The sequence below is a fragment of the Arachis hypogaea genome, chromosome 15, assembly GCF_003086295.3.
Source record: "Arachis hypogaea cultivar Tifrunner chromosome 15, arahy.Tifrunner.gnm2.J5K5, whole genome shotgun sequence".
Lineage (NCBI taxonomy): Eukaryota > Viridiplantae > Streptophyta > Magnoliopsida > Fabales > Fabaceae > Arachis > Arachis hypogaea.
In genome coordinates, this window is record NC_092050.1 from 143,121,551 (window position 1) to 143,131,360 (window position 9,810).

General features: G+C 31.0%; 1 non-coding gene across 1 annotated transcript; it reads left to right on the forward strand.

Annotated features, from left to right (window-relative positions):
• Window positions 1-8,830: 8,830 nt before the first annotated feature.
• On the forward strand, window positions 8,831-9,026 carry LOC112752399 (U2 spliceosomal RNA). Its single transcript, XR_003176838.1, has one exon. It is a non-coding gene; the product is annotated as a U2 spliceosomal RNA (small nuclear RNA).
• The last annotated feature ends 784 nt before the right edge of the window (window positions 9,027-9,810 follow it).

The following is a 9,810-nucleotide window of genomic DNA, read 5'->3' on the forward strand; positions in this document are numbered from 1 at the left end:
AAGTCCTTATCACTCCCGATCGTGAAACAATCATACTTCACAGTTTCCTAGAGCACCGTGATTAGAATGCGATAGAAAAATTTTTTAACCCGCTTCACACCATCTAGACCAAGTTTCTGCAATATAGAGCTAACAAGGTCATCATAGCTCGTCGTAGGCCTCACGATAATACAGAGAGAATCCTTATCGGTGAACTTCACACCGGAACGAGTTTTCCTCTTAATCGATCCTCTGTAGTGAACCAACACTACAAAACTCTCCTCACTAGCCATCTTACCCCCTCTAATGAGAGCAACTCACGTTTACAACCATATATATACAGGTCTGGTGCTCACTAATTCGAACCAGCCTGGTTCGAAATATGGTTTGTGTAATTCGAACCAACCTGGTTCGAATTACTTTGGGAAGCTTCCACCTATATAATTCGAACTCATCTAGTTCGAATTATGTATGCTTTTAGTTCGAACCAAGCTGGTTCGAATTAGTTAGAATTTCGCTGAACAATTCGAGCTAATTCGGTTCAAATTATATACAAATGCAATTTGAACTAAGCTGGTTCGAATTGCATAGAGAAGTGCTTTGGTTGATTGATGAAGCAATTTTCAACTTGGCGGATTTGCGTAATTTCTGGCCTCCCTTGTCTTATTTCTGTTTTTTACCCAGATTATTATGTATGAATTGTTGACCTTTTTAGACAAAGTAAATAAAAAATTGATCATATATAATAATAAGATTATTAAGAGTATTTAAAGAATATGTGGAGTGACTAAGTCATTCATAAATATATAATTTGTTCTATCTTTTTTTTTGAAACAAAAAGCTCAACACAATAAGGTGGAGTATCAATGAAAAAGTACTAAACAGATAAAATAAACTAATTTCTAATTATCTTCGGCAAAAGCCATCAATAACCCAAAAGATCAAATATCACTCTACTCTTTGTAACTCCTAATCGACCTGATGACTACTCCTGCCACACCTATTTCTTGATTTATGAAGATTCTGACATTCTTTTTAACCAAGTGCTCCAAATGATAACAATAAAACCAAATTCACCAACATTCTATCAATTCGACTACACGATTGACCCATAACCCAGGATTTAGAAAGTTGTGATAGTGAGGGAAAAATATATATAAAATAATAATAATTATTTGGGTTTAAGTAACATGTGTCCTAAGGGCACATGACAAGTTTACCATTAACGGAAGGTTTTAAAATTTTATTTAATAACTGCAAAATAAATACATTAAAAATTTAAATTATTTGTATTTTCAATAAAAATATTCTCCATTTATAATTTTAATATGTGTCTTTAGGACACGAGATAGATAAGCTCTAATAATTTTTTAATAAAAATATTATATGTGCATAAAAATCAGTTATCAAATTATTCATTAATCATTATGTATTTGTGTATAAATATATTTATTGTTTAATTCATTTTCAATGTGTATTTTGTATTTCAATATATATTCTATACGAGTACTCGAGTAGTTACTTTTTATGTACATATAGCATAATTATTGCTATAATTATATTTTATTATTCTAAAATATGATTAGTCTTTAAAATATATAATTTATAAATTAAAATACTAAAATATTAATTTCAATAATAATATATAATTTAGAATTTTATTTTTTAGGTTCCATATTTTTTAAAAAAATGGAGTAATCTTTTTTTAAACAATACAATCAAAATGTCTCTCTTTCTATATATATCACTAAATAATTATTTAAAAATTCTCTTCTCACACAATCAAAAGTCAACTCTCAGTGATATTCATAGTTAAAAAAATTCTTTCAGTTGATGTAGTTGTTATAGAAAAAAATAAAACTAATTTTAGAAAAAGATAAACAATATCTTTTGAGTTTATTTTTAAGAAAGAACACCAATTTCATTTAAATTGAGAATTGATCATTCTAATAAACATCTAATATGAAATTCTTAAATTGACTATTAAGTACAAAAAATTGAGTAAAAAATTATTGTGGGGTCAAATTCAATAATTTAATATGGGCAAACAAATATTATTATCATATACTACTCAAAAAAATTTTAAATTGTAGTGGGGGCATTTGATTGCTTCGTTACCGATTGTTTGACATCCCATAGATTATGCACTCACCATAACTGCCGGATACACCAAAGGATTATCCATTCGTGTTTTCAAAAAATTCTCATGCCACTCAACCAAATCCTCAACAGCAATTACCTTTTTATCCTTGTCATGCTCTGCCTCCCGTAGCCCTTGTGGCATCATTACCACCGCATTCCATCCCAACTCCAACGGTTTCCTCTGAGCTTCTAGTTCTTCACTTCTATAGTGTTTCAAGACAATCCCTTTCTCGTTCACCTCAATATCTTTTTCTTTAATTTTTTTTATTTTGCATCAGGAGACACCTGGCACCTTCATCGTGCCTAGTGATTTTTTCTCGAACATCAATCCTCTTATATTTAGCCTCACTCACAAGTGATTCTTTTTCGGACATCAATCCTCCTATACTTAGCCTCACCCACAAAGATCTCTTTACTCCTTAATCACATTCCATTCATCTTCTTGATGGCCTTTAATGCCCCTCCTTTTGTAGTATATCTGATAAAAACAAACAGATGGATCCGGTCATACTTCTCCTTATGTGCCAAATAGATGTCATTTATCCTTCCTATCTACTTGAACATATAAAACAATTCATTCTTTGAAACATTGCCTGGTAAATTATCCACAAAAATGGTGAATGATTCACTCTCCAATCGGAGATACGCTTTCCAATTCCAAATCTGTGATCTTTCTCAACATGGGACTATCTAACTTTATCCCACTTTACATTAGATATAATTTGTTCAAATTAAAATAAAAAAATTTAATATAACTTTATATATTAATAAATATATAAATTTATTTAAAAGTTATATATTTATATTTATTATAATATTTTAAAATTAAAAAATTATTTATTAAACATAATTATTATTAATTATGCTTATTAAAAATTATTGAGGGAGATGTTGCTTGTAAATCGAATCTATGGGTTTGAATTGACATAAACTATTAAATCGAAACAATTGGCTTCGATTTACCATGAACTGCTATTCACGTGTCTAATAAATCGAAGTGAATTAGTTCAATTTACATGCAAATAAAATTCGAATCTCATTGTTTCGATTTAGTTCTTATATAGAATTCGAAGCCATTAGCTTCGATTTATAAACAATTTGCGTTTGCATGCAATTCGAATCTAATGGATTCGATTTAGTACCATTTTGCACAAATCGAATTTAATCAATTCGATTTATATAGAAATGCAACTTGAGACATTCAGGTAGCCTTTTTCGTTTTGGGAGATTTGGATAATTTTAAAAGCTAATTGGTTTATTATAATAATTTATCCTTAATTTTTTGTTTTGTATAATAATAATAATAATAATAATAATAATAATAATAATAATAATAATAATAATATGAACTTCATAAAGAAGTGTTGGGGGGAGATTGGTCAGGAGTTTACTGCAGCTGTATTGGGCTTCTTTCAGACTGCTAGGTTACCAACAGATGCTAATGTCACGTGGGTGGCGCTAGCTCCAAAATTTGTGGGGGCTAAGGAAATCAAAGACCTTAGACCGATTAGTATGGTTGGCTGTGTTTATAAGGTGATATCCAAGGTGCTGGTAAGAAGAATGCGGTTAGTGATGCCATAGTTAGTGGAGGAGACCCAGTCTGCGTTTGTTAAGGGCCGCAAAATACATGATGGTGCTCTCATTGCTTGTGAAACGGTCCAATGGCTGAAGTTGAGAAAGAAGCATGCGGCTATTGTTAAACTAGACTTCTAGAAAGCATACGACAGAGTGAGATGGAGTTTTGTGGATATAGTGCTGCAGAAGATGGGGTTTGGTATTACATGGAGGACTTGGGTGAAAGAATGTGTGACTACAACGTCTATGTCGGTGTTGATCAATGGTTCACCATCCAAGCCTTTCAAGATGGAGAGAGGACTCAGACAAGGAGACCCCCTATCGCCTTTCCTATTTGTTCTTGTTGTTGATGTGCTACACAGGATGGTGGGTGAGGCGGTAAGAAATGGAAGAATTTTCCCACTGTTGGTGGGAAGGGACAATATAGAACTGTCGCATCTTCAGTTTGCAGATGATACGATATTGTTTTGTCCACAGGACACGGAGACGCTTGTGAATTATAAGAGGCTATTGAGGTTCTTTGAGTTAATGTCTGGCCTGAGTATCAACTTTGATAAGTCGAGCATAATTCCAATCAACTGTGAGAAGGAATGGGTGACGAATGTGTGTGGTTTGTTGGGATGTGCCGAAGCTGTGTTACCTGTCAGGTACTTAGGAATTTCTCTTGGTGCTAATCCTCGGCTGGTAAGGACTTGGAAACCAATCATAGACAAGGTGGAAGAGAAGCTGAGTTTATGGAAAGCTAGATCTCTTAATAAAGCGGGTAAGTTGGTCCTCATAAAATCTGTTCTCAATAGCCTACCGATTTACTACTTAAGCTTGTATAAGATGCCAAAGGCGGTTGCAGAAAAGATAATTGGACTGCAGAGAAGATTCTTGTGGTGTAAAGAGGATGGGAATAACGGTTTACCCCTGGTGAAATGGGAGGTAGTTCAAGCTCCAAAAAAGCTAGGTGGCTTGGGGGTGGGAGATGCTTTACTTAGAAATGCGGCGCTTCTGTTTAAGTGGTGGTGGCGCTTCTCAAAGGAGGAATGCCCACTGTGGAATAAAGTTGTATGCTCTTGTAATCAGTTGGACCCAACTGTAGTGCTGTCAAACCAAACTTTGCCATCAAGAGGGGGCCCGTGGAAAGATATCTGCCAGCTTAATATAAAGGAGCAACGTGTCAGAGATATGATGATTAGTGGTTTGTCTATGGAGGTGGGTAATGGTAGAAGAACTCGTTTTTGGGAGGATACTTGGTTACAAGGTGGTTCATTGAGAGATAGTTTTCCGAGACTCTTCTCTGTTTCAAATCAACAAGGGTGTGTAATAGGGGACTGTGGGTTCTGGGATGGGTTAGAGTGGGTATGGAACCTCCAGTGGAGGAGAGAACTGTTCCAATGGGAGTTAGAGTTACTCACCCAGCTTCATGATCGACTTCGTGTTGTGAGATTGTCGAGTGATAGAGAGGATTCAGTTATTTAGAAGTTTGACAAAAAAAAGGTGTTTTTTCTACTAATTCCTTTGTGCATGTGTTGCAGCAAGAGACTCTCTCACAGGACATCATGGATTATAGCTTCACTAGCTCCATTTGGAGAGGCTTGGTGCCTCCAAGAATTGAACTTTTTGCATGGTTTGTTCTAATAGGCAGGGTCAACACCAAGGAGAGGCTAAGTAGGCTCGGCATTATTAACCATAATGACAATATATGTGTTTTGTGTAAAAAGGATATAGAATTTGTGCATCATCTCTTTTTTGCCTGTGAGTTTACGTGGCAGGTGTGGTGTGCTTGGTTAAAGTATGCTGATAGAGCTTGGGCCATTCCGGGGACCGTTAAAGAGTTCTTTGAGAGTTGGACTAGTGTACGAAGATGCAAGTCTGAGCAAAAGAAATGGCTGGTAGGCTTCTTTGCGGTTACTTGGAACATTTGGTTGGAGCGGAATAGCAGAATGTTTCAGAACTTAGAGACAAGTGTTGAAGGAGTAAAGATTAGATCGTTTTTGAGTTACAGGGAATGGTGTGGAGTTGATCCGTTTGGTTGTTGATGGCAATGCCGGAGATGACTACGGATTATACCGTTTGTGCTTCTGTCGTCCTTTTTATGCTTTCTTTTGCTCTACTTTATTGTGTTGAGCTCCATTTGTTCAAAAAAAAAAAATAATAATAATAATAGTTTTTTTATATTTATAATCTTAATTAATTAATTAATTTTTATACGTCTAATTAGTGGATTTATAGTAACAATATTCCCGTTAAAATAATTTTATCCTCAAAATTAATAAAAATAAAAATAAATAATTAAATTTTTAATTATATTTATCAAAAAATAATTATTCAAATCGATCATTAAAATTTTTAAAAGCGAATGCTATAATTTTGTAGTTTTAAAATATATAAAATTTTTTAAATATTTACTTTCATTAGACAATATTGTCTTTTTTTATTAATCATTAACGGTAATTACTGACATAAAACATTAACTCGCATACATAATTGATAAATATTCATGTGTGAGTTAGACAAATCAATTCCAAGTAAAATATAAAACCTTACTCGAAAAATTTATAAAATTTCAAAACAGTTTCTTAAAAATTTAAAAAAAAATTAAAAAAGGTCTATTATAATATTTTTAATCTTTTTCAAAAGGCAACACTTATAATATTTTTATTAATCAAATTAATAAAATATTATTAAAAAATATATAATAAATAATATATATATATATATATATATATATATATATACTATAAAATAATTTTATTTATTAACACTAAAATATCATAAAAAATAATATTATTTAATAATTAACTTATAATACCTACACTGAGATGATGTAGAAACCATAATAATAACAACTAAATTTAAGAGGTCATTGCATGATAGAGGCCATTATATACCTAAACTCCTAAAATATTGACACCAAATAAACTTAAAAAAATATTTTTAAGTTAAAAAAAATCTTTTTTTTGATATAATTATTAATTATGGTACCACAAACAACTGAACTACAAGACTTTGTGCGATATTACAACTAGTGAATCCAAAATTTTTCTAAAAAATATGAATAAAACACTTAAATTTGTTAAGACATTTATTCTTCATGTGTTTCGAAGTATTAAGAGCTTCATATTGGAATTTTGTAAATGATCCACATTGATTTTGTGGTTGACTAAAATTTACAAATTTAACTTCATAGATGACTTATTTTGCATTGTATACAAGTTTCAAAGTGTTATCTTCATAAGTATTTATACAAATATTCTCGATTGTTTATGTGAAAAATTTTATGTTAACTGAGAGCTCTCTTATCTCTTTAAACAACATTAACTTATTCTCTTCTTTATTATTAAAAAATGACAATAGAATATGATATCTACAAATTAAATTAAATTAAACTAGTATCTTGCATAGTAAAAAATAAATACGGGTCCATTTGTTTTAAAAAAAAATTTTGAAAAAAAATAGTGCCTTTTCAAAATTAATTTATAATTTATTTTGAAATTACATAGAAAATTTTTGTGTATATAAATAATCAAATTTGAGATAAATAGACCAAAAGTTTTGAGAAATTAAAATTTATTACTTTAAAAATAATTATATATAAAAATTCTAAAAAGACTACTTTAAAATTTTGAAAAATGTTCAGAAATTATTTTGAGATATTTTAAATTTTTTGGAGACTGTTTTATACTTCATTATGGATATTGATTTGTCTAACTCGTATATATAGACACTTAACTACTAAGTGTGCTAGTTAACATTCTATGTCAATAGTTATTATTAGTGACTAATGAAAGGAAATGATATTGTCTAATAGAAGTAAATGTTAAAAATTATTTTGTATATTTTTAAATTTAAAGGACTAAAATGTCCAATTTTAAAAACTTTATAAACTAATTTAAATAATTACCTTTATTAAATTTTTAGAATATAAATGAGACAACTAAGTAATCTATTCTAAAACATATTTTTACTAAAAATCCCATTGATAACGTTTTTTGTGATGGGCAGGGCCTGGAGACCCGACCCGATCCGGGAATAGACTCGAGATCACCCACAAAATTCAAACAAAAAAGCAAAAACCAACTCCCTCCCAAAAATCCCAACCACGCCTAATCATAGTCATCGCGCACGAAGAACTTCTACCTATACCACTTGCTGTAGCTGCCATTCCGGCGAGGACAGAGACGCTAAGGTCGCCGGAGTTGATGCCAGCCTTCATGACCGCTTCGATGGTGACTTGTCTCATATGATTCTCCTCGAACGATCTTCTACCGGGAAAGGGGAGCGGCTGACTGACGCTTCTGAGCACTCCTTTCCGTCGTCAGCGACCAATCCTGGCCTTCCCTAGGTGCTGACCAATCTTTCTGAGTTTTGACTATATTAAAAATAATTTATAAATAAGTTTTGAAATAACGACAATACCAAATCTACCATTAAAAAAAAAAACTTTTGAAAACAATGACAATACCGAATCTAACGTAACTCTCGCATATGCAAAATGTAATTCTTCCATATGCGAAATGTAATTCTATATCATAATTTGAGTGCAACTTTATTATTTAACTTTGTAAGCATAATTTAATTTATTTTAGTGACCAATTTATTTTTGAAAATGAATATATATTTATGTTGTCCATGAAAGTACACTTCTTGTTATAATTTTGTTTGCTCAATCCATATATAGAGAGTTTATTCGTGAAACTTTACTCACATTTCATTTCAGTTAACATGAAGGAAAAGTTTAATTTAGTTTACCCTTTTGCCTCCCATTATGACCAAAACATAAGAAAAAAGTAACTGCAGCACGTTCAAGCGCCACGGGGTCTATAAATATTAATTTAGTGTTCTTGGATATAAAGTTCTATCTTCATGGATAATTTCTTCTTCCTCAGATCAATCAAGGCTTCATAATGAGGTGTTTTTAGTTACAAGTGCCTCACCAAATATCTTGATTTTCTTCATTGCATAAATTTCAGATCCAAAAGAATGAACGATGTTGTAGATTCTTCTTCGGTTCACACATATGTATGTGTATATGAATGAAATAAGTTTTGAAGTTAGTTTAATGATAGAGTCTCACATCGATGGGTCAAGGAAGCAGTGTTGCGCAAACTGAATATAAAAGGCTAAGTAAGCAACGTTAATAAGCATACCTTTCTCGGCCTTTTGGCTAAGATCAAGTGTAGTATCTGTTCTTATCAGTTTAATATCTGATATGTGGGCCATTGGCCCACACGATATTAAATTTATTTTTTGAGGGGGATGGGCCATCACGGTAGCTTGCTACTGGGCCTGTCAAGCGTCGCCCAAGCCTTACACTGTTGCATGGGCCTGGCGCACCCCACCAAATTAAGTCTAAAATTTTTCCGTAATTCTTAATTAATTAAATGATTTAGCTTTTTTTCCTACTAAGTCATCGTTTAAAATTACTTATATTTGTATTTACTAAAAAAAATTTAATGTATGTGTGTAGAGTTCATACATATTTTAAAGAAATAGTTTTTATATTTAATTTATAAAATTAAATGATAATTTTGTGGCCTAGTTCGAACTCTGACGCACACACCCAACAGTAATTACAACTGACCAGATTCGAATGAATTACTCCCAACTGATTCGAATTTCACTGATTCGAATTTCATAGGCCAGATTCGAAAGAATTCGAATTACGGTAATTCGAATCTCTTACACACAGTAATGCTCATTTTTTTATTAAAAAATTAATAATTGATTAAAAAATTTTAAAAAATATATATTTTATTTCATACATTAAAAAAAAGTTAATAAGATTTTTTTAAAATATTAATGAACTATTAATTTAAATTTTATACAATATTTTTTTCTTCATTTTTAATAGTTCAATAGTTCATTAGTTCATGAATATTTTTCTTAAAATTTTTTAAATAAATTTATTTAAATTATACCACAAAAAAATATTTTTTTTTATATAAAATAATTAAAAAAATAGTTTAAAAGATGTTAGGAGTACTATAAAAATTTGTAATGTAGGACACTAAAGAAATACTCTACATAGTCAATAATAATTTAGAAATTAAAAAAAATATAGTTATAACCAGTATTTACCTAAATTACTAGAATATTATAAACTTTTATAGTACTCCTAACATT